This window comes from Pan troglodytes, chromosome 16 (assembly GCF_028858775.2).
Source record: "Pan troglodytes isolate AG18354 chromosome 16, NHGRI_mPanTro3-v2.0_pri, whole genome shotgun sequence".
Classification (NCBI taxonomy): Eukaryota; Metazoa; Chordata; class Mammalia; order Primates; family Hominidae; genus Pan; species Pan troglodytes.
The window spans coordinates 51558018-51583853 of record NC_072414.2 but is presented as its reverse complement, the minus strand read 5'-3'; the positions used below and the strand labels follow the sequence as shown (position 1 = coordinate 51583853).

At 43.2% G+C, this 25836-nt stretch overlaps 1 protein-coding gene and 1 pseudogene across 2 annotated transcripts in view; one reads left to right on the top strand and one right to left on the bottom strand.

The window, feature by feature from the left end:
- The window catches only part of GCNT3 (glucosaminyl (N-acetyl) transferase 3, mucin type), a 96667-nt gene that overhangs the window by 47760 nt on the left and 23071 nt on the right, over positions 1–25836 (bottom strand). The window lies entirely within an intron of this gene.
- On the top strand, positions 20071–20576 carry LOC134808567 (large ribosomal subunit protein eL21-like; annotated as a pseudogene).

Here is a 25836-nt window from a genome sequence, read left to right as displayed (position 1 = left end):
CTAATTTTTATATTTTTTGTAGCAACAGAGTCTCGTTATGTTGCCCAGAAGGGTCTTGAACTTCTTGCCTCAATGAATCCTTCCTGCCTCAGTCTGCCAAAGTGCTGAAATTACAGGTGTCAGCCACCATGCCCAGCCTACTTCATGTAATTTAATCTTCACAATAAAAAGACCTGTTAATCCAGGATATTTACATTTCTTTTGTTGTTGTTGTTTAGTTTTGTTTTTTGGAGACGGAGTCTCACTCTTGTCCCCCAGGCTGGAGTGCGATGGTGTGATCTCGGCTCACTGCAACCTCCGCCTCCAGGTTCAAGCGATTCTCCTGCCTCAGCCTCCCAAGTAGCTGGGATTACAGGCGCCTGCCACCACACCTGGCTAATTTTTTGTTTTTTTTTTTAGTAGAGACATGTTTCACCATGTTGGCTAGGCTGGTCTCGAACTGCTGACCTCAGGTAATCCACCTGCCTTGGCCTCCCAAAATGCTGGGATTACAGGCGTGAGCCACCACACCTGGCCAGATATTTACATTTCTTCGTTGAATAGAATACATGACCTATTGTATTTTCTTACATCCCTCCAGCTCAACACAGCTGCCTCCCTGAAGCATTTAAAAGCCCATCCTTTCCAAATGTGCTAACGTGAATTATTCTCCCTACTCAGATTCCTCTGTCTAAATAAACATTCCTTGTTGTCTGGCCCCAGAATTTTGAGAGGTCAACATGGGAGGATCACTTAAGCCCAGGAGTTTGGGGCTGCAGTGAGCTATGATAGCACCCACTACACTCCAGTGTGGGCAACAGAGCAAGACTCTGTCTCATCAATCAATCAATCAATCGTCCCTGTAAAACAAATGCCCGCAGTGAATACCACTGCAATATGACCCATTCTTTCCTCTGCTTGAAGATAAAAAGTAGGCCAGGCATGGTGGCTCACGCCCATAATCCCAACACTCTGGGAGGCCGAGGTGGGCAGATCACCTGAGGTCAGGAGTTCAAGACCAGCCTGACCAACATGGAGAAACCCTGTCTCTACTAAAAATAAAAAATTAGCCGTACATGGTGGCACGTGCCTGTAATCCCAGCTACTAGGGACGCTGAGGCAGGAGAATCGCTTGAACCCTGGAGATGGAGGTTGCAGTGAGCCGAGATTGCGCCATTGCACTCCAGCCTGGGCAATAAGAGCAAAAATCTGTCTCAAAAAAAAAAAAAAAAAAAAAAAAAGTGGCCAGTACAGAAACTCAATAATTTTAAGTATTTGAAAACTTTTATCAAGTTCCTTGTTAGCATTCCTGTTCCATGATGATTCCAGGATAAAAATGATATTACTGTTTCTTGCAATAATGTCCACTGAACGATAAGCTGTACTGCCTCTCTCCCTGCGAGACTTGCTGTCACACAACAGGCAGGTCTCAAGACAAACCTCAGCAGCTTCCAGTGCAACATGGTGACCTTGGATTGTTTTATATCATGGCCACACTCAGAGCACCAGCACTTCATAGAAAATATAAATGCCGTTCCCGTGATCTAGTCTAAGGTAGGGAGAAGGTAAATATACAAAATTGATAAAATCTTTGTATTCAACAAGTTAAAACATGACCAGGCATGGTGGCTCATGCCTGTAATCCCAGCATTTTGGGAGGTCAAGGCGGGTAGATCACCTGAGGTCAGAAGTTCGAGACCAGCCTGGCCAACATGGTGAAACCCCATGTCTATTAAAAATATAAAAATGAGCTGGGTGTGGTGGCACGGGCCTGTAATTCCAGCTACTTGGGAGGCTGAGGCAGGAGAATTGCTTGAACCCAAGAGGCAGAGGTTGCAGTGAGCCAACATTGCACCACTGCACTCCAGCCTGGGTGACAGAGCAAGACTCTGGAAAAAAAAAAAAAAAAAAACTAAAAAAAAAAAAAGAAGTTAAAATATAATAGGGGATCCAGGTAACGAAACCAGCTTATTATAATAAAGTCAGAATGAAAATATATGCTAAATAAAAGTCCAAGCAATGTGCTCTGGAAAAGCAACTTGAATGGAGATAGAGAGATTTATTTGTGTTTAAGAATGAAGATGGGCCAGGCACAGTGGCTCACACCTATAATCCCAGCACATTGGGAGGCTGAGGCAGGCAGATTGCTTGAGCTCAAGAGTTCAAGACCAGACTGGCCAACATGGCAAAACCCATCTCTACAAAAAATACAAAAATTAGCCAGGCATGGTGGTAGGTGCCTGTAGTCCCAGCTACTTGGGAGGCTGAGGCAGGAGAATCGCTTAAATCCAGGAGGCAGAGGTTGCAGTGAGCTGAGATGGCACCACTGCACTCCAGCCTGGGAGACAGAGTGAGACTCTGTCTCAAAAGAAAAAAAAAAAAAAAAAAGAAAGAAGAAAAAAGATGAGGGTGCTTGGGTTCATATGGTAGACTTGGAGGAACAGGGATTAATTTAAGGTGCAATAAAGAAGGGGTGATTACTGAGGACAGGTAGAATAACAAGTGCTTGGGTAAATAGGACAGTCTTGGGCAAGAGGATTGTTATTTCCTCCTTTGAGACACGGAGGTGGTTGAAAAGAATGCATGAGGGTGTGGTGACATTTCAATGAGCCACAGGCAAGTTTATGCCACAATCTTCTCACAGAGGTGGAAGGCTAGGTCACTGAGTGAGAGTGATGGCACAAGGAAGAATGAGATCGAAAGAGTCATGTTACAAGAATCAGGATGCAAATCAATATAATTCCAAACAGCAGGACAGAATAAGAGAGAGACCAGGGATGAATAAATAATCAAGCAGCCTTTAGGATCCACATAAAGGTTGATCACACAATTTTGTAATGAAGTCAAGCAACATGGTTCTGCTTTTTGGTTACTGTTTTTGCTAGCACTATTTAGACAGCTTGGGTACACATGTACGAAAATTTGCAGCTAAGTTTACATGAGGTTGAAGATTGACTGGCTCTAGAAAATCAAGGGTGAGAAGAAAGGAGGAAGTTTATGAGAGCAGACAAATGGTTGACCCTAAGGTCCAGGTGGGATAGGGAAACAAATGAAGGCAGCGGTGACTAAGGGGCTGAGAGAATAAGGAAAGGTTAGAACCAGAGGTTGAGATGCTATCATAAGGCAGGTTTAGTAGAAATAAGGATACAGAAAAGATAAAAGGTCAATATCAGAGAAAGGAGCTTCAGGGATTGTAATTTCATGTCAATGTTGAAGAAAGGAAGACTCCAGGGTTTATAATTTCATGTTCTACAAGAGGACCTGTCCAAGAGTTACTAACGTGAAGGGGGGTGTCAAGACACCATAAGGCCACATGCTGGATAAGTCACTCATCTGGACACTGGAGATGCTCCAGATGACTGCCAGGGACTGAGTGCTGGGCAAGCCTGAGATCCAGGGACCAATATGCTCAGGGCATCTGGAAGAGACCTGGAGGCGGTGGCAGTAAGTATACACAGCAGGCAACAGGGCTGGCTGGTAGTGGCTTGAGAGGAAGCGATCAAACCACTGAAAGCAGACGTGGAGAGCACAGAGATGATGCCATCCTCCTGACTCGAGCGTGCAGGGACTATGAGGTTGTACGGTGAGGTGCTTTTAAAAAATGGGTGGGGGGAGGAGCGAGCCCACACAGGAGGATGAGGACACTAATAACAGCAAGGTTTTCTCCGTGCAAGAGATAGGAGGTCAGATTAGGTGAGGGAGCCAGGCCACTCCAGCAAAGGCCTTTTCCTTGAAGACAAGCAGGCCTCGTGGCATCCCCTCTCCCATCAGCCCTCAGCTAATCACTGAACCTTCTTTAAATCATAGGATTTCTTCCTCAGGTTTTCCTCAAGTTACAGGATTTCAGTGGTGGCATTATGCTCCCTACCCAAAGGGCCTTCAGGGCCCATTCTCTGAGTTGAAGTAACAGACATGAACTCTACAGAAGAGCTTTGAAGTACTTGCAACTGTCCGATAAAGAATGGGCGTCCCCCTAAGTAATAATTGGAGGTGTTCTACTGCATGCACCACAGTACCTCTCTGAATAACACACCCCCAAGAGGAAGGATCTGGAATCATAATGTAAGTGCATGACCTCCTGGAACCTTCCTCAGAGTGAAAATTAAAAGCTTGCTGTAAGGGATGACACCGGGCACTGAGTAAAATGCACGTTCTCGACTGGAGCTCCTGCCCCACTCATTTCTTAGTATGTAACCGTTAGTCCAGATTGATATTTTGCCATCTTATTTCTCAGATTGTACTTTTGTGTATGTGTGCACACACTATAGTTCCATTTGTCACCAGGAAAGTACAGCTATTAATTATCACCTATATTGACTTTCAGTTAATTGAAGGCAGGAAGAAGGAAGGACAAGAGAAAAAATCAAGCTCTAACAACTTGGGTTGGGGAAATAAAAGGCAAAGGTCATTGACAGATAAGAATATTTTACTGTAGATAAGAATGTCTAATTTTTACTGTAGATAAGAATTTACTGTAGATAAGACTCTCTAATTTTTTTCTTAGATCGAGTCTTGCTCTGTCGCCCAGGCCAGAGTGCAGTGGCGCAATCTCGGCTCACTGTAACCTCAACCTCCCGGGTTCAAGCGATTCTCTTGCCTCAGCCACCTGAGTAGCTGCGACCACAGGCGCATGCCACCATGCCCAGCTAATTTTCTGTATTTTTAGCACAGATAGGGTTTCACCGTGTTAGCCAGGATGGTCTCGATCTCCTAACCTCGTGATCTACCCACCTCAGCCTCCCAAAATGCTGGGATTACAGGCGTGAGCCACTGCGCCCAGCCTAAAAAGTTTTTTATTTAAAAGTTTATAAAGTAAAAAGTTATAGTATGCTAAGGTTAATTAATGAGACAAATTTTATAAATTTAGTGTTGCCTAAGTGTACAGTGTTTACAAAGCCTACAGTAGTGTACAGCAATGTCCTAGACCTTCACATTCACTCACCACTCACTCACACACTGACTCACCCAAAGAACTTCCAGTTCTGGCAAGGTGCGGTGGCTCACACCTGTAATCCCAGCACTTTGGGAGGCTAAGGCGGGTGGACCACGAGGTCAGGAGTGCAACACCAGCCTGGCCAAGATGGTGAAATCCCATCTCTACTAAAAATACAAAAATTAGCCAGCCGTGGTGGTGGGCATCTGTAATCCCAGCTACTCGGGAAACTTAGGCACGAGAATCGCTTGAACCCAGGTGGGCTGAGATCGCACCACTGCACTCTAGCCTGGGTGACAGAGCAAGACTCCATCTCAAAAATAAATAAATAAATAAATAAATAAATAAAAATGTTATTGTTAAAAAAAAAAAAAAACTTCCAGTCCTATAAGCTCTATTTATGGTAAGTACCCTGTAATACAGGTTAACCATTTTCATTTTTTTTTTCAATTGAGACAGGGTCTCATTGTCTCCTAGGCTGGAGTACAGTGGCTCAATCCTAGCTCACTGCAGCCTTGAACTCCTAGGCTCAAGCAATCCTCCTGCCTCAGCCTCCCAAGTAGCTAGAACTACAGGTATGCACCACCAGAAGCAACAGGCCTAGGAGCAATAGGCCATACCATAAAGTCTAGGTGTGTAGTAGGCTATGCCATCTAAGTTTGGGTAAGTGCATGCTGTGATGTTTGCACAATGATTAAATCACCTAAAAATACATTTCTCGGAATGTATCTCCATCATAAAGCAATACATGACTAATTCTCTTTAGAATTTCTGGACTTGAAACAGCCATTTAATGCAATCAAGAACTTTTGCTGAAGGCTCATAAATCAGAGAAATACAACTGAATTCACTGAGAAAATTAGTTTTCTTTTTAAAAGAATTTTTAAATTTAATTTAAAAAATAATTCACACAGTTCAAAATTTTAATAATACAAAAAGCCTACAAACACTCTCATTTTCAGTAATGGCAAATTCGACCATTTGAACTAACCCTCCTGTTCAGAACAACTAGAAAAGGTGAACAAAATTTTTTTTTTCAATCTGCTTAAAACATCTAATAGCTAAAGAGATAGTGAAGAATTACTGGACCAGGATTCAGGAATGGATGAATAGCCTACAAGGTGAGCCTATCATTTAGGACAGCTTCCACCCAGGTGGCATTTGCAGAATCTGGAAGAGACACCAGAGATAAGCTTCCAGGACCAGGGGAACAGAATATGACAAAAGTAGAGACTCTGATCAACGTTTCTTATGTGATTTTGGTTGTGGCCCTTCAGAGCTGCATCTTAATTGTAAGAGTTAACACATTGCAGGCTATCTTTGAGTCATTTAAGTGACCCAGACAATGAAACTCTCTGGAATTAGAAAAGGTAAAGCCCCAGGCAGATGACTGAGGCAAATTAAAATTCTGCCTGGGAAAAATAACATTTTGCTGGGCTTCAAGTTGTTTTAACAAATAAAGCCCAGTGGCACAATTGAAGATGACCAGGCATACAAGGAGCCAAGAACACATACACAAAAAGTAGCAGAAGATGAAGCCAGGCATGGTGGCATACACCTATATTCCAAGCTACTCAGGAGGCCGAGGTGGGAGAATCATTCGAGGTCAGGAATTCAAGACTGTAGTGCACTATAATTGCTCCTATGAATAGCCACAGCACTCCAGCCTGGGCAACATAGCCAGATGCCATCTCAAAAAATAAACATTTTTTAAAAATTAGCAGAAGTTACAAGTAATTAAAAACGATGTACAAAGGACTCCAAATATTGGAACTATCAAATACTGACTGTAAAGTTGCTTTGCTTATCTTTGCCATGGAGATAAAAGACAAATTAAACACATTGGCAGAGACCTGGAAACTGAAACAAAAACACCTGTTACTTAAAAAATTAGAATTAGAAATTCTAAAACTAAAAAATGTAACAGTTAAAATTAAGAACTTATGGGGCCAGGCACAGTGGCTCATACCTATAATCCCAAGACTTTCAGAGACCAAGGCAGGCAGATCATGAGGTCAGGAGATTGAGACCATCCTGGCTAATACAGTGAAACCCCATCTCTACTAAAAATACAATAAATTAGCAGGGCTAATTTTTGGTTGCACACACCTGTAATCCCAGCTACTTGGGAGGCTGAGGCAGGAGAATCACTTGAACCCGGGAGGTGGAGGTTGCAGCGAGCTGAGATTGTGCCACTGCACGCCAGCCTGGGCAACACAGTGAGACTCCATCTCAAAAAATAAAAAATAAAAGAACTTATGAATAGATTCACCATTAGATCAGGCATAGCTGAAGAGAAAATTTGTAAATCAGAAGTTAGTATGAAGTAATGGTATGCTGCTGGTAAAGCAGCTCTAAGGGGCAGAACCCCTAATTTACACTATTTGCCAGCTTCCACGGTATGAATATTCCTATCATGCCTCCATTTCAAGTTACCAATGGTTTAACAATGATCTCATAAATTTTCTTTATAAAAAATTTAGTAATAGGCTCTCATAAACTTGTGTAATCAAGCTATAGAACACCACTTGTTCTGAAAATATCTATATTGAAGCACAGAGAGTCAAAGGATAGAAAATGCAGATGAGAGGTAAGAGAAATAAAGGATGCAGTGAAAAGATGTCACATGTTTAACTGTAGTCCTAGAAGGAGAGGAAAGGGAGAATGGAATAGAGACAACCTTCAGAACTGTATTACCTAAAATCCTCCAATACTGATGAAAGACATTAATCTACAGATTTAAGAAGTCTAATAAACTCCAAGCAGAATAGACTTTTATCAACATACATAGGAAAACCACAGAAATGCAGTTGGGGCGCAATGGCTTATGCCTGTAATCCCAGCACTTTGGGAGACCAAGGTAGGTGGATCACCTAAGGTCAGGAGTTCGAGACCAGCCTGGGTAACCTGGTAAAACCCCATCTGTACTAAAAATACAAATATTAGCCAGGAGTGGTGGCAGGCACCTGTAATCCCAACTACTTGGGAGGCTGAGGCAATAGAATCAACTTGAATCCAGGAGGCAGAGGTTGCAGTGAGCCAAGATCATGCCACTGCACTCCAGCCTGGACAACAAAGTGAGACTCTGTCTCAAAAAAAATAAAAATAAATAAAAAATAAAGGAAAAAAGAAAACTGCAGAAAACCAAAGGCAAAGAGAAAAATCTTAAGATCTAGAAGCAACCAGAGGAAAAAAAAAGTATTGCTTTCAAAACAATTAGACCAAGAGCTAACATTTCAACCTAAATGATAGAAACTAGAAAATAATGGAAAAATATCACCACACTTCTGAAAGAAAATAACTGCCAAACTAGAATTCTATAATAAAATTTTCCTTCAAGAATGGAAGTAAAATAATTTCTAAGCAAAAATTAAAGGAATGTTATTGGCAAACTGTACTAAAGGAAACTCTAAAGCGTAATCTCAGCAGGGAGCGGTTGCTCACAGCTGTAATCCCAGCACTTTAGGAGGCTGAGGCGGGCAGATCACAAGGTCAGGAGATCGAGACCATCTTGGCTAATACAGTGAAACCCCATCTCTACTAAAAATACAAAAATTAGCCAGGCATGGTGGCATGTGCCTGTAGTCCCAGCTGCTGGGGAGGCTGAGGCAGGAGAATGGCATGAACCCAGGAGGCGGAGCTTGCAGTGAGCCGAGATCATGCCACTGCATTCCAGCCTGGGCGACAGAGCAAGACTCCATCTCAAAAAACATAATAAATAAATAAATAAATAAATAAATAAATAAAATAAAAAGAGTAATCTTCAGGTAGGCAAAATTGATCCCAGGTAGATCCCAGGTAGAAGCACAGAAATAAAGGAAGGAACAAAGAGAAACAAAAGCAGTAATCTAAATGAATATCAAACAAGAATAGCAATGTCTTATGGTGTTTAAAATGCACATAGAAGTAAAATACTTGACAACAATAGCATATAAGTTGAGTGGGATATAAAATGAACTCAAAGTGTTTTAAGATCCTAAGATTATCAGCAAAAGAATAAAAGCATCAATTAAAATGTTTTCCAAATTAACACATAGATTCAATGCAATCAATCTGAATCCACATCTCAGCTGCCTTTTCTGTAGAAATTTTCAAGCTGATTCTAAAATTTACTCTAAAATTCATAAAATGCATTTAAAGGACCTATATTAGCCAAAACAACTTTGAAAAAGAAGAAAGTTGAAGGGCTAACAGTACCTGATTACAAGATTATGAAGTTAGAGTAATCCAGACAACATAGTGTCAGTATAAACATAGGCAAATAAATCAATGAAATAGAATGGCATCAAGAAATAAACCCATATACATATGAGAAGCTGATGTTTTTTATACATGTCAATTAACACAAGTCAATGCATTGGAATAAGGAAAGTCTTTTCAACAAACAATCCTGGAACAACTCGAATTCCATAAGCAAAAAAAGGAAAATAAAACTTGGACACTACCTCAAATTAACTCAAAATGAATTATAGAACTAAATTGAAAATCTAAACTATCATATCTAGAAGAAATCACAGAAGAATACTTGTGACCTTGGGTTGGGCAAAAATTTAAGTATGGCATCAAAAACACAATACATTAAAAAATAGATAAATTGGACTTTATCAAAATTAAGTCTCCTAGGCCGGACGTGGTGGGTCACGCCTGTAATCCCAGCACTTTGGGAGGCCGAGGAGGGTGGATCACTTGAGGACAGTGGATCACTTGAGGTAAGGACTTCGAGATCAGTCTGGCCAACATGGTGAAACCCTGCCTCCACTAAAAATACAAAAATTAGCTGGGCATGGTGGCGGGTATCTGTAATCCCAGCTACTCCAAAGGCTGAGGCACCAGAATCACTTGAACCTGGGAGGCAGAAGTTGCAGTGAGCCAAGATCGTACCACTGCACTCCACCCTGGGCAACAGAGCGAGATTCTGTCTCCAAAAAAGGAAAAAAAGAAAAGAAAAGAAAAAAGAGAAGTCTGACAGAGCCACACAGATGCGACTATGCAGAAACAGGTGCTCAGGCAAGGAGAGAGCATCTGTGGAGAATAATTTGACCCTTGCTATCAAAATAACAAATGTACCTACTCTCTGACCTACAATACCATTTCTAGGAATTTTTCCTATAGAAGTACTTGAATGTATTTAAAACTATGTTGGTATAATGATTATTTATTGAAGCATGGTTTGCAATAGCCAAGTAGTAGAAACTTCAACATCCATCAATAGGGAAAGTTAATTAAAATTATAGGAAATTCATGCAATGCAACTATTTTTTAAAAGGCAGGGGGAGCTCTTTATGTACAGATAATGAAAAGATTGTCAGGATATATTTTTAAATAACAGTAGGTATATGTCACTAGGTAAAGAAAGTGAGAGTAAAATGATGAAAATAAAAAGACTAGCCAGAGGCAGAGATGATATTTGCAACACATATCACAAAACACTTTATCAAGCAGAGATCCATGGAAGGAAAAGAAACACTCCCTTTTGCAATGCAAAAAAGACACTAAAAAAATATGGAAAGAGACAGGCATTTACAAGAGAAAATTCAAATGCCCAGTAAACATAAAAATGTGCTCAACCTCATTAGTCATCAGGAAAATGTAAACTACAACTTCCCATCACCAACTACCATTACAGACCAGCCAGGGTAAAAGTATAAAAAACCAACAAAACCAAGTGTTAGAGAGGATGTGTATTAATAGAAACACCAGCACACTGCTGCTGTGAGTATAAATTAGTACAGCCACTTTGAAACAGGTCAGCAGCATCTACTGAAATCAAAGAGATTCACACTCTGAGACCCAGCAATTCCACTCCTAGGTATATAACCACCAGAAATGTGTGTGCTTATTCTCCAAGATACATGTAATAAAATATGTTTCAAGCACCCTTATCATTAATAGCCCAAAACTAGAAACAACCCAAACGTTCATCAACAGTAGAAAAAGGGCGGGGCGCGGGGGCTCATGCCTGTAATCCCACCACTTTGGGAGGCCGAGGCAGGCGGATCACCTGAGGTTGGGAGTTCGAGACCAGCCTGACCAACATGGAGAAACCCCATCTCTACTAAAACCACAAAAATAGCCAGGCATGGTGGCACATGCCTGTAATCCCAGCTACTCGGGAGGCTGAGGCACGAGAATCACTTGAACCCAGGAGGTGGAGGTTGTGGTGAGCTGAGATCGCGCCATTGCATTCCAGCCTGGGAAACAAGAGCAAAACTCCGCTTCAAAAAAAAAAAAAAAAAAAACAGTAGAACAGATATATACATTATAGAATATTCATACAAGAGTGTACCCAGCAATAAAAATGAATGAACTACAGCTATACACAACATGGATGAATCTAACCCAAAAAATGTTAAGCAAAAAGAAACCATTACAAAAGGACAGGGAATATGAGGCTAGTAACATGAATGAAAATAATGGTCTTTGGATTTGCACATCTAGGTGACAGAACTATAAAGCAAGGAGGTGATAACCATAAATCAGGATAGTGCTTACCTTTGAGGAGAGGTTGTGATAGAGAAGACAGGGTTTATGGGGTGATACAGTGTTCCTTTTCATTTTTCGAGACAGGGTCTCACTCTGTAGTACAGGCTAGATTTCAGTGGTGTGATCATAGCTCACTGCAACCTCCAACTCCAGACTTAAGCGATCTTCCCACCTCAGCCTCCCAAGTAGCTGAGACTACAGGCACAGCTGGGCACCACCACACCAAGCTAATATGTAGAAATGTGGTCTCACTGTGTTGCCCAGGCTATTATCAAACTCCTGGCCTCAAGTGATCCTCCTGCCTCAGCCCTCCAAAGTGCTGGGAATTACAGGCATAAGCCACCATGCCCAACCATGCAGCATTCTATTTCTTGATCTGGATAATGGCTTTATAGTGTTCACTTAATAATTTATTTCGCAAAGCACTGATGTTCTATTCTCTCCCATCTATCTATTTCACCAAAAGGTGTTGTATTAAGGTATACAGTGAAAAATCCTGCTGCCACTTACCCTTTTCTTCTACCATCCATATCCTACATCCTCCCTGACATAAAACCGCTTTTATTGGTTTGCTATGTATCCTTCCAAAATGTTTTAAATGCACATAAGGATTGATTGATTGATTGAGACAGAGTCTCGCTCTATCTCCCAAGCTGGAGTGCAATGGCGTGATCTTGGCTCACTGCAACCTCCATCTCCCAGGTTCAAGCAATTCTCTTGCCTCAGCCTCCCAAGTGGCTGGGATTACAGGCACACACCACCACGCCCAGCTAATTTTTGTATTTTTATTAGAGACGGGGTTTCACCATGTTAGCCAGGCTGGTCTTAAACTCCTGACCTCAAGGGATCTGTCCACCTCAGCCTCTCAAAATGCTGGGATTACAGGCTTGAGCCACTGCTCCAGGCCAATTTTTTTTTTAATTTTATATTTATAGGTATTTATCTATATTTACTATTTTTTAAATTATTTATTATTGATTAATTGACAGGTTTTGCTCTGTCATCCTGGCTGGAGTACAGTGGCACAATCATAGCTTACTATATAACCTCAAACTCCTGGGCTCAAGCAAATATATTCTTACCACTGCCACCCCGCATCTTTTCTTGTACCTAAGATATACGGATATTGTTTTTCTCCACCTTGATGAGGGTTGGTCGGGTTTTTTTGGTTTGTCTTTTAGTTAACAATAGATCTTGGAGATCTTTACACATCTACAGCTACACAGTTTTCCATTGTATCTACCATGGCTTGACCTCTTCTATTAATGGACATTTGGGTTGTATCTCATCTTTCATTATTGCAAAGATACAATGAATAAGTTTTCATATACATAATTTCATATGAAAGCACAGTTATCTATAGAATAAGCCCCCAGAAATGAAACTACTGTGACAAAGCATAGGTACCTTTGTAAGATATTGTCAGGCTGGGCGCAGTGGCTCATGCCTGTAATCGCAGCACTCTGGGACGCTGAGGCAGGTGGATTGCTTGAGTCCAGGAGTTCAAGACCAGCCTGGACAACATAGTGAAACCCCATCTCTACTAAAAATACAAAAAATTAGCCAGGCATGGTGGCATGGACCTGTAGTCCCAGCTACCTAGGAGGCTGAGGTGGGAGGATCACTTGAGTCTAGGAATTGGTGACCCTGGGAACTGGGCAACATGGTGAGACCTCACCACTACAAATAATACAAAGTTAACCAGTTGTGGTGGCACATGCCTGTAGTCTCAGCTACTCAGGAGGCTGAGGTGGGGGGATCGCTTAAGCCCAGGAGGTGGAAGTGGAGGTTGCAGTGAGCTGAGATCGTGCCACTGCACTCCAGCCTGGGAGATGGAGCAAGACCTTGTTTCAAAATAATAATAATAAAATGTTTAGCTTAAAGCTGCCTCCTTCATAGTGAACTGTAACCTAACTGGGTGTATAAACGGACTACAATCTGCTCTTGTGCCAATCACCAAGTTTCAGCTAATCAAAGACGGCCAATTGTTCAAATCATGATCAAATAAGGCAACACCAGGCTAGCCACAGTGGCTCATCCCTATAATCCTAGCATCTTGGGCAGACCACGGAAAGAGGATCTCTTGAGGCCAGGGTCTCACTCTGCCAGCCAGGCTGGAGTATAGTGTTCTGATAATAGCTCACTGCAGCCTTGACCTCCTGGGCTCAAGCTATCCTCCCTCCTCGGCATTTTGAGTAGCTGGGACTAATTTTTTTTTATTATTTTTTGTAGAGACAAGGTCTTGTAATGCTATGCAGGCTGGTCTTAAATGCCTGGTCTCAAGTGATCCTCCCATCTCAGCCTCCCAAAGTGCTCGAATTACAGGCGTGAGCCACCATTCCTGGCCTTGTTCACATTATTTGCACATCTTTCTTTGGAGTTTTGGTTCTTTTCTTGTTTCTAGCTCTTTTCTGTATTTGGAAGTTTAGCTCTTCTTCCTTACTCTGTGATGAGTTGCAGCTATTCTTCCCCAGGATGCCATTCGCTTTTTTTTTTTTTTGGTAGAAATGGGGTCTCACCATGTTGCCCAGGCTGGTCTCAAACTCCTGGTCTCAAGCAATCCTCAGCCTCCCAAAGTGCTGGGATCACAGGTGTGAGCCACCACACCCAGCTATGCCATTTGGTTTTTACCTTATGGTGTATATTTTGTTTTACCAAGTGGAGGGATTTTGGTTTGTTTGCAATGTGGTCAGATTTATATACTTTCACTTTTAGATTCCAGCTTTTGCGTCATAGCTAGAAAGATCTTCCCCATTCTAAGCATATACAGGAATTCTCCCTTGGCAAGTAACTCTGTAGGAAAGAAGGGAGAGTGGGAGGAAGATATTCTCCCATGTCTTCTGGTACTTTTATAACTTCAGTTTTTACACGTAAATCATCAATCCATTTGGAATTTATCTTGGTCAACAATGTAAGATGTAGATCCAACTTAATACTCTCCCTGAGTATAACCCAGTTTCCTGACCATTGATTTGATAGTCTATTGTTGGTTACCTGCTAGTTTTGCTTTGCATTTCAATTTGAATTTTCCAACAGCAAGATTAATAACTTACTGCCCAGAGGAGATTATTTCAAGTTAACCTCATTCTGTGTCCTGCCCTCAAAATGCCAAAAATATAAACAGTATTTCTCTTTCTGCAATGAATTCTGCCCTAAGTGAAAGAAAGGAGAGCCTAATTCCCCTGCTGAAGAACAGGAAATGTGTAGCCCAAGTAATAGACCAGGCTCCAAATCTCTAAGAGGCCCCAGGTCAGTACTGTGCTCTTTGGCTTCCAGATTAGTCAACTGAAGTTGCATGTTTCTTGTACCAAAAAGTCCTGGTTGTGAAGTTCTACTAAATTCTAAAATTAGTTGAACCAAGAAGTTGATTTGCAAGTAGTAACACTTTCAATTTATTCTTTTTTTTTTTCCGAAACTGAGTCTCACTCTGTCGCCCAGGCTGGATGGCAGTGGCACGATCTTTGCTCACTGCAACCTCTGCCTCCCGGGTTCAAGCGATTCTCCTGCCTCAGCCTCCCAAGTAGCTGGGACTATAGGCGCTGTGCCACCACACCCACGTAATTTTTGTATTTTTATTAGAGACAGGGTTTCACCATGTTGGCCAGGCTGGTCTCGAACTCCTGACCTCAGGTGATCCACCCGCCTCAGCCTCCCAAAGTGCTGGGATTACAGGTGTGAGCCACTGCACCCAGCCTTCAATTTATTCTTGCACTGTATTTTTCTCCCACTCAATTACTTTGCCCCATCCAAAGGCAATGAAAGTGTATTTCAATGGGAGAGACGTATTATTAAACAAGGTTGTGATGACAGTACAAATATATTTTTCCATTGAATTTAATGGCCACAAGCAGAGTAACAAATGATGGCACATAAACGGGGTCAGATGCACAGACTGGAAAGGAACACAGGAAGAACATCAATCGTAAAGCCAGAGAGCCAAGTGGCTAATTTTCTCCAAAAGGTCTTTTTCACTAATCTTCCTCTTTTTTATTTAACCCCATTGTTGAGTCCCTCCTATCGGTCAAGCCCATGCTAACCCCTACTTAAGTGTAGGTGGATCTCATTTGGAAGAATTTTCAATTAATAAGCAAGCAGCTAAAGGGAAATTATTTTCTTTCAGTGGTATAGGATAGTGGAAATATACTGGAAGAAGAATTCAAAAATTCAGGTCCTGCTTTTTACTCATTGAACATGCCAGGAAAAGTCATTTAATTCTTTTTCAAATGAATTCCCTCATCTGTAACATCAAGGAACATCTTGTCCATCTACACTCACAGTTAAGGATTCAATGAGTTAATATGTACAAGAGGGCTTTTCAAAAATATACAAAAATACAATTCAGATTGTCAAGGTAGGGGAGAAACCCATAGGCTCTAAGTGAATGTCTTCATTTCACTGTATGAAAACTGCCAGACTGGGAGGGTCTGGGAGCCTCAGGCAGGGGCAGGATGGAATTAGAATTCTGAGCTCCTGATGTGGAACTCACTGCTTTTCCCAAGCTGCCATGTTAGAGGCCACTGGAAAGTTGACAGTGAGGCAAGAGCATTGCTCAGACAGTCACCGGTGTGGCATGGCCCGGGCCCCAGTTGGGCTCAGACCAGAGGTCCAGTGCACAACTCTGTGTGCCACCAATGTAACCTAAGGCAAGATGGTCCCTCTCCTCCCTCTGGGCCCTAGTTTCCTTTTTTTTTTTTTTTTTTTTTTTTTTTGAGATGGAGTCTTGCCCTGTCACCCAGGCTGGAGTATAGTGGTTATAACCTTGGCTCACTGCAACCTCCACCTCCCAGGTTCAAGCAATTCTCACGCCTTAGCCTCCCAAGTAGCTGGGATTACAGGTGTCTGCCACAACTCTTGGCTAATTTTTGTATTTTTAGTAGAGACAGGGTTTCGCCATGTTAGCCAGGCTGGTCTTGAACTCCTGACCTCAGGTGATCCACCCACCTTGGCCTCCCAAAGTGCTGGGATTATAGGCACGAGCCACCGCGCCCAGCTCTGGTTTTCTTATCAAACTTAAAGGGTTGGGAAAGATGGGCCCTACGTGCCTTTCAGGCAATATCCTAAAATATTATCTTAAGGCTAATTTGCAAACACACACACACTCTCACACATACACACACACACACACACACACGCCTATTACCACAGGGAACAGAACAGGTGTTTCTGATTATGTAAATTTCCAACCCCACCCTCATCTTCCATGACTTGTCATGCCTTTGGACCAAGTCAAATCCAAGTTTCTTCTCTTGACACTGAAGACATTACCACTACTACCAAACCTCACTGCCCTGAGGCCATGCCACCATCTAACTGGACTCCCTGCTTCTAGCCTGGTCTCTGGCTGTTCTCCACAAGGCAGCTACAGGGAACTAAAAGCTAAAAGAGAAGTCAGATCACATTGCTCCTCTGCTCACAACCTTCTAACGGCTCCCATCTCAGCCAAAGTCAAATTCTTTGTAAGGCCCTACATGACCTGCCCTCCATCTCTTCCAATTCTTGGACCTTTTCTTCTACTCCTCTCCCCATCGGGTCCAGTGATGAGTCTCTTGGCGATTCTTGCCACACCAGCACCTTCTTCAGGCCTCTGCACACACATGTGCTCCCATTACCTGAACAGTCTTCCCCAGTTATCAAATGTCACCTTCACAGCAGAGCTTTCACTGATCACTCACGATTTTTGTTGTTTTTAAGATAGGGTCTTGCTCTGTTCCCCAGATTAGAGCGCAATGGCACGTTCAGAGCTCCCTGCAGCCTTGAACTCTTGGGTTCAAGTAATCCTCCCACCTCAGCCTTCAGAGCAGCTGGGAACACTGGTGCGTCATACCACCACACCCAGCTCTGATTACTCACTGTAATTTTAATTATTTATAAGACAGTCTTGCCCTGTCACCCGGGAGTGCAGTGGCACAATCTTGGCTCACTGTGACCCCTGCCTCCTGACTTCAAGTTATTCTTGTGCCTCAGCCACCGAATAGCTGGGATTGCAGGCATGCACCACCACACCCAGGTAATTTTTTTGTATTTTTAGTAAAGACGGGGTTTAGCTCTATTGCCCAGGCTGGTCTTGAACTCTTGAGCTCAGAGTGATCAACCCACCTTGGCCTCCCAAAGTGCTGGGATTACAAGCGTGAACCACCGCGCCCGGCCTGATTACTCAATTCAAAATTACATCCCTACACACACACACACACACACACACACACACACACACACAGACCCCTTATCCCTTTTACTAGTTTATCATTTACCTCCGCAACACTTATATTTTCCTTGTTTATTGCCTGTCTCACTTCACTGCAAAATTTGCTCCATGAGGGCAGGGATGGTCGGTTTTGTTTGCTGCTGTATCCCCAGTGCCTAGAACAGTATGTAGCACATAGTAGGTACTTGACAATTATTTGTTACTGGGCTGGGTGCAGATTACTCCCCTGTAATCCTAGCACTTTGGGAGATGGAAGCAGGAGGATCACTTGAGGTCAGAAGTTCAAGATGAGCCTGGGCAACATAGTGAGACCCCCATCTCTACTAAAAAAATGTTTAAAAATAGCCAGACATGGGGTCCCACACCTGTAGTCCCAGATATTTGGGAAGCTGAGGTGGGATAATCACTTGAACCTGGAAGACTGAGGCTGCAGTGAGCTGTCATCGTGCCACTGCACTCTAGCCTGGGTGACAGTGTGAGACTCTATCCCAAAAAAAGTATTTTTTTTGACTAAATTCTGGTCACAAGGAAATTGAATAACACAACTGAACTAGTTTACTTAGCTACCTGCCCAAAGGAAAGACAGTAAGAATTTGAGTAGGTTGGTGTGACACCACACTCTGGGGACTGCTATGTGAAATCAGAGGGGTGTGTGTGCACGCACACATATGTTTAATGAAAGCAGGAAGAGAACACAGACAGAAAAGGAAATATAATCATTCACCTAAGCTGAGAAGAGTTTATGGGCATATATGAGCCATACAATTGCCACTAAGTGTGATAAAGGGCTTCCAGACCAGGAGTGGTGGCTCACACCTGTAATCCCAGCACTTTGGGAGGCCAAGGCAGGTAGATCACTTGAGGTCAGCAGTTTGTGACCAGCCTGGCCAACATGGTGAAACACCGTTTCTACTAAAACTACAAAAATTAGTCAGGCTTGGTGGCACCAGCTACTCGGGAGGCTGAGGCAAGAGAATTGCTTGAACCCGAGAGGCAGAGGATGCAGTGAGCCGAGATCGCATCATTGCACTCCAGCCTGGGTGACAAAGCGAGACTCTGCCTCAAAAAAAAAAAAAAGGGCGGGGGGGCTTCCAGCTGTCAGGAAAGTTCAGGGCTATATCCCCAAATGGAGGAACACTTGTTCATTTCAGTGAACCTGGAATCAATATAAGTATTAGAATAAACACAGATATTGAGGAAGATAAAGTAGGCAAGATTAAATATTTACCTTGTGCTCACAATAAATGCATTAGCAGAGCACAGAAGTTGGGGAGACACTAGGGATTTTGCTGTGTACACATGGATTACAGACTGCAAGCAATTATTGTCTCTCCTCTGTTAACTCCCCTGGACTCTTTATCCCTGGTGTCAGGGTTGCTATCAGTTTCACAACTGTGTTTGCCTAGCTCACGGCAGGACATGCAGTTGAATTTGCTCTGACCACAAATTCGAAGTTCCTGAGAAAGGAACAATGGGAGTCCAGTGAACTCACATTGAAGTTCCTGAGAAATGAACAATGGGAGGGCATATGGGAGTCTTTAATGAGTAGGTGTCTTCCTGGGATGGTGTAGTTGGTCACCGCTGCACAGGCCCCGCACGCATGTGCATCATGAGGAAAAGCGTCTCAGACACTCCTAAACCACCCAATAGGAAGCTACCCTTCCTTCAACACATGCGCACACGGCACCTATGGTCACAGCCAGGTCACTGTGGGAATCGTTTTTGTATTGCTCGGGGTCTGCTTTGGAAAAAGCTATGTCTGGCCAGGTGTGGTGGCTCATGCCTTTAACCCCAGCACTTTGGGAGGCCGAGGAGGGTGGATCACTTGAGCTCAGGAGTTCAAGACCAGCCTGGCTAACATGGTGAAACCCCGCCTCCACTAAAAATACAAAAATTAGCCGGGCTTGGTGGCGGGTGCCTGTAATCCCAGCTACTTGGGAGGCTGGGGCAGAAGAATCACTTGAACCTGGGAGGTGGAGGTTGCAGTGAGCTGAGATCATGCCATTGCACTCTGCACTCCAGCCTGGGCGACAGAGTGAGACTCCGTCTCAGAAAAAAAGAAAAAAGAAAAAAGTGTCATGCACACCCCCTTTCTCACCATTATGCCCACCTTCCTCTTTGGCCTCTCCATCTCCTCTCCTCCCTCTCAGACCCCCATCATATTCCTCTCTCACTTCTAATTCTCTCTCAATTTCCAGTGATGATCAAAGCATGTGACACCTTTGAGTTGGAAAACATTAATTAAAAGAGAGACGAGAGAGATGAGAGGGAGGGGGGATGGGAGGGAGGGACGGCAAGAGACGGAAGGGGGAAGAAGGAAGGAAACTATTTCCTCTGGGTGTCTTTCATTTCTGGAGTCTGAGCAAGTTAGTATTCATTCAGTTAATTAATTTACTTGAATCCAAGCTTATCTAAAAAGAAGATTTAACTAAAATATACATAAAATATACTAAGGCGCCTTTCGGCCGGAACCGCCATCTTCCAGTAATTCGCCAAAATGACCAACACAAAGGGAAAGAGGAGAGGCATCTGATATATGTTCTCTAGTCCTTTTAGAAAACATGGAGTCGTTCCTTTGGCCACGTATATGCGAATCTATAAGAAAGGTGATATTGTAGACATCAAGGGAATGGGTACTGTTCAAAAAGGAATGCCCCACAAGTGTTACCACGGCTAAACTGGAAGAGTCTTCAGTGTCCCCCAGCATGCTGTTGACACTGTTGTAAACAAACAGTTAAGGGCAAGATTCTTGCCAAGAGAATTAATGTGTGTATTGAACACATTAAGCACTCTAAGAGCCGAGATAGCTTCCTGAAACATGTGAAGGAAAATGATCAGAAAAAGAAAGAAGCCAGAGAGAAAGCTACCTGGGTTCAACTGAAGCACCAGCCTGCTCCACCCAGAGAAGCACACTTTGTGAGAATCAATGGGAAGGAGCCTGAGCTGCTGGAACCTCTTCCCTATGAATTCATGGCATAAGAGGTGTTAAAAATAATAATAAATAAAGGACCTCTGGGCTGTAAAAAATAAATAAATAAATAAAATAAAACATACTAAGGCAACAAAAACCAGAGGAAAGATGAAACAAAGGAACAAAAGTGTTAAAGCAAACTAAATATGGCCCGAGGACACCGTACTTCTGTATTTGAGTCCTTGTGAATGAACTGTAACCTAGCTTAACAGACAAAATTGAAAACTTAACTTAGGAGTCTGAGCCTGTAACAATAGCTATGTCTTGGCCAATCCAAGTATGACAAGAAGTGGCCATACTTCAACCATTCATACACTGCTGAGGGTTCAAACTGTGTTCGAATAAAGCATACGCCGAACTGTAATCAATCCAGCCATTCTGTACCTCACTTCCAATTTCTGTATGCCATTTCTCTTTGTCAATAAATCTTCCACCACGTGGCAGCGCTGGGGTCTCTGTGAATCTGCTGTGATTCTGGGGGCTGCTCGATTCGCAAATTGTTCATTGATCAATTCAACTCCTTTAAATTTAATTCGGCTGAAGTTTTTATCAATATGGACAGAATACAAAACAGAATAAAAAATGTGGCTAATACAAAAACACATACCAAGAAGTCTTATTCCCTTAACCCATGTATGCCTGGTGTTCCATTATTGGAACACTAAACATGTGGGAGTTGTTTATATCCTACTGCTCCAGGTCACCACCAAGGTCTGATTTTTCACACGTCTGCAATTCAAAAAATCGCAACCTCCAGCATAAATGGGTTAAGAAAGTGGGCCACAAATTCAACTCTAAATTTTCTAGCTTAAAACTATGAGTAACATAAATCTCAGGGTCTGATTCAAAAGAAAAAAAAAACTGAAACACATACGTGACCTGATGCCAACCCAAGAAAGATTTTTTTAGATAAAATGAACGATTATCTCAACAATCAATGTCTTTAGAATGGGTAATCACAGAACTTCTTAGAAGATTCCTCAAGGAAAACCATAGGCATATCTCCATAGAGCCTTTTATTTTGAGACAGAGTCTTGCTCTGTTGCCCAGGGAGGAGTACAGTGGCATGATGATCGTAACTCACTGCAGCTTCAGCTTTCTGGGCTCAAACGATCCTCCTGCCTCAGCCTCTGGAAAGTTGGGTCTTCAGGCACATGCCACCAGACCTGGCTAATTTTTTATTTTCTATAGAGATAGGGTCTCACTTTATTGTCCAGGCTGGGCTTTAACTCCTGAGCTCAAGCGATCTTCCCACCTCGGCCACCCAAAGTGCTAGGATTACAGGCAAGAGCCACCACATCTTGTCAGAGCCATTTATTGTCAGCAATTCTAGGAGGTCCAGGCCTCAGACATCTGCTGCCCTGGTACATCCTATGCAAACTTTCAAATCATAGGCAAGGTTTATTTAGCTGGGACTGTGTTTGTGATTGCCACTGCTGTTATTTTAAAGTCAATGCGCTTAAGAGGAGTATGCATGCTTCCGTTTTCCTCCTCTATTGTTTTTAATACTGTGGCTTCATACATTAATGTTGCGTAACTGGGCCCTAAAGGCATTGCCCTGGAGACCCCAGCCATTCATCTGTTTATTCAATGGATATTTCTGAGCACCTTTTATTGCACTCTTCTACATAAACAAACAACATGTCCTACTTCACGAGCTTAAATTCTAGGGGAATGAAACTGGCAATATATAAGTAAAATTATATGGTATATCAGATGGGTAAGTGTTACAGAAAATAAAGCAAGAAAAGGCAACAGAGTGCTAGAGGAAGGAAATTTTTATGGAGTCAGGAAAGTCCTCACTGAGAAGGTCACATTTGAGTAATGACCTGAAAGGTCAGGAAACTGTAGATATCTGAAGAAACAGCAAGAGCAGAGGCACTGGGGTAGGGAGTGGTTTGGCTTGCTGGGAAGTTAACTTCCCCAGAGCAAAAAGCAAGGAGGAGTAGAGAAGTGCTAAGAGAAAGAGGAAATGGTAGAGGGGCAAGACAGATCACATGGACTCTGGTAGGGTCACTGTAGGAACTTCAGAGTGTAACCAAGCACCCCCACTTTTTTTTTTTTTTTTTTTTTTTGAGATGGAGTTTTGCTCCTGTTGCCCAGGCTGGAGTGCAATGGCATGATCTCGGCTCACTGCAACCTCTGCCTCCTGGGTTCAAGCGATTCTCCCGCCTCAGCCTCCCAAGTAGCTGGGATTACAGGCAACCACCACCATCCCCGGCTAATTTTTGTATCATTAGTAGAGACAGGGTTTTACCACGTTGGCCAGGCTGGTTTTGAACTCCTGACCTCAGGTGATCCGCCTGCCTTGGCCTCCCAAAGTGCTGGGATTATAGGCGTTAGCCACTACGACCCGTCTCCAAGTAGCCCCATTTTTCTAGAGTGGTTAAACCCAAACAAATTCTAAGGCCACCCTGCTCCAAACATTTGGATGGACACTTTCTCTCAACCAAGGGCATTCTAGAGTTAACCTGGAAATCTAGTTCAGGCCACGATGGAAGAAGGGGCAGGATATGCCTCATTATACCCCTCCAGCATTAACACCAATAGGGACCTTAAGTCTGATAAGAAACATTTACAGTCCATTGTAAGCCTGCTACTTGGAGGCTCATCTACATAAAACCTAGGCCTTCACAATCCCTCAGCAGAACCCAGACATTCCTTTCTACTGATAACTCTTTCAACCAACTGCCAATCAGAAAAAATTTAAATCTACCTATGACCCTTTCAGATCCAGCCAATGTAGATCTTACACATATTGACTGATACATTATGTCTCCCTAAAATGTATAAAAGTAAGCTGTATTCTGACCACCTTGGGCACCTGTCATCAGAATCTCCTGAGGCTGTCACAGTGCCTCCTTAACCTTGGCAAAGTAAACATTCTAAATTGAGATCTGTCTCAGATACTTCACAATGGTTCACAATGATTTAATTACTTCCTCCACACCCACACCCCCCCCCCACCCATCCCCACCCCACACCTTCCCTCTTGTTTCTGTGGCTCCCTGTTTCCTAATTAGCCCTTCAGAAGTACAAATATAACCTTTCACCTCCTGTCTCACCAGACATTCCCTACATGGCAAATTCTTCTAACTTTATGCTCCAAGACAGATCTTTCCTAGAGAGCTGACGGTAGATTTGCAAACCAAAGCATGCTCCCCAAGTAACTTCCACCCTCCAGGCAGGCATTTGAAAGCGTATGGGCAGTGGCCACTTTTACAACTTACTTCTGCCTAGGAAAGCGCCAACTGCCCCATGGCTAAAACAGCAAGCTAGCAGGGAACCCCCGCCCTTGCTCATTTCTTCCCTTACCTTATAAAAATGCCTGTTTTCTGCTCCACAAGTAAAGCCACACAGCAGGACATCTGTACATCTTCCCCAAGCTATAATAGCTTCAGAATAAATTCACTTGCTTTGTATCAGGCCTCGTTCTTGTTAATTGGACTCGGCATGTGAACAACTAACCCACCTTTCAGTTATGATGTTGGTGGCCTGTACGGGGAAGCACTGTGCACTACGGGTAGGCCTATGCCTCAGCTACTGGGCAAGGTATGAGGTTGCCTGGGAGTAGCAGCTGCTGGTGGCTAGCGAACCCCAAGATGGGAACATTAGGGAATTTCCCAGCAGCTGCCAAAAATGCTTTTGCTTTGGAGGCACCTCCCTATTGCCTCCCTGCATGATGTTTGCTGCCTTCAACACTTTGCTGATACAAAGCAAGCGAACTCAAAAAAAGAAAAACAGAAACCCAGTAAACTTCAGAACTAAGTTGGTCAGGAGTACCCCTGACTACCCTCTGCCTCTTTTGAGGTGTCACTGAAGCCCTGCCGTGCTTAGGACCTGGCTGCTAGTGATATCATTTGAGCATTTTTGTTTCTATGTACAGAGTAAGGGTTAAAGAAAGGAGACAAACACAAAAAGTGGCTCAACAGTCAAAGACAGGTTTATTTTGGAGAATAAACCGGAGAGGGGCTTCTGGCCAATTTAGGTCAGGAGTGTTCTCTCTTACAGACTAAGGGTATTTAAGGGTTTAGGGAGGGAGAGCTTGTCTTAGGTTCAGAATGGTTCTGGGCACAGGAAAGTTTTATTGCAGAGTTAGCATGTTTCTGGTCAGAGGGGGGTTTATCTAGGGGTTGGAATGTTTCCAGTCGGAGGTACCATTTGTGGTTTATGGTCATGCTGGCATTAGCCATTAGGTTGACTTCTGGGGGCTAGATTTAGGTGGTTTTTAATCAAGGGGAACTTAAAATGGCGGTGTTTGTCCAAGATGGTGATGCTCCTGCTCTGTCCTGTAACACCATAGCAGCTCTGCTCAGATGGGACTCAGATGTCCATGGAGCCATTTCGGAACTGGGGTGGAGGATTCAGGCTCTCACCCAGCCTCTCCACCAGGGATTTTGTTTGGAAGTACACCATTTGTTTGCGTGAACGTATGGCTTTGTGTATGGGCCCCGATTTCTTTTCCTTTCTGTCTCCAACTTCACCCTTGTAATTACTGTCATTCAAGAAAAATGAGACAAGTCTCAATCATTTCAGGAGATTTGCCGAAGTTTAGGACACGGGCCTGTGACACAGCCTCAGGAAGTCCTGACAACATGTGCCCAAGATGGTCGGGGCACAGCTTGGTTTTATGCATTTTAGGGAGACGTGAGACATCAATCAAGAAGTACATGTAAGAAGTACACTGGTTCCATCCAGAAAGGCAGGGAGGGGGCTTCCACGTCTCAGGTACCTGTGACAAATGGCTCCATTTTTTGAGTTTCTGATTAGCCTTTCCAAAGGAGGCAATCAGAATATGCATCTCTCTCAGTGAGCAGAGGTATGACTTCAAATAGAATGAAAGACAGACTTGCCTGAAGCAGTTCCCAGCTTGAAAGGGCCCAAGATATTTTCCGTTCACACTATCAGCTTTACTTACACTAACAGCCACTTACAGCTTTACAGCTTTACTCCTCTCAGCAGCAGGCACCCCTAGCTCCCTCTAGCTGCAAAAAATTCACCTTGACTGGTGGCTTGCAGAGGTGAGAGGAACCCATTCCACACCATGGAGACCTGGGGTGCTGAGGCTCATCCCAGGCAAAAGTCTAGCCCATTCGCAACGCCACCTCCTGAATGAGACACAGCTATTACTATTTAAGCTGATCCATTCTCAAAAATTGGACAGGGCTATGACCACCTTCATGAGTATTCATAGCTCCTTCTGTAGCCCATTAAACATATATACTTAGCCAACCTGACATGTTATCTGGTTATGATTGTCAGTGGGGA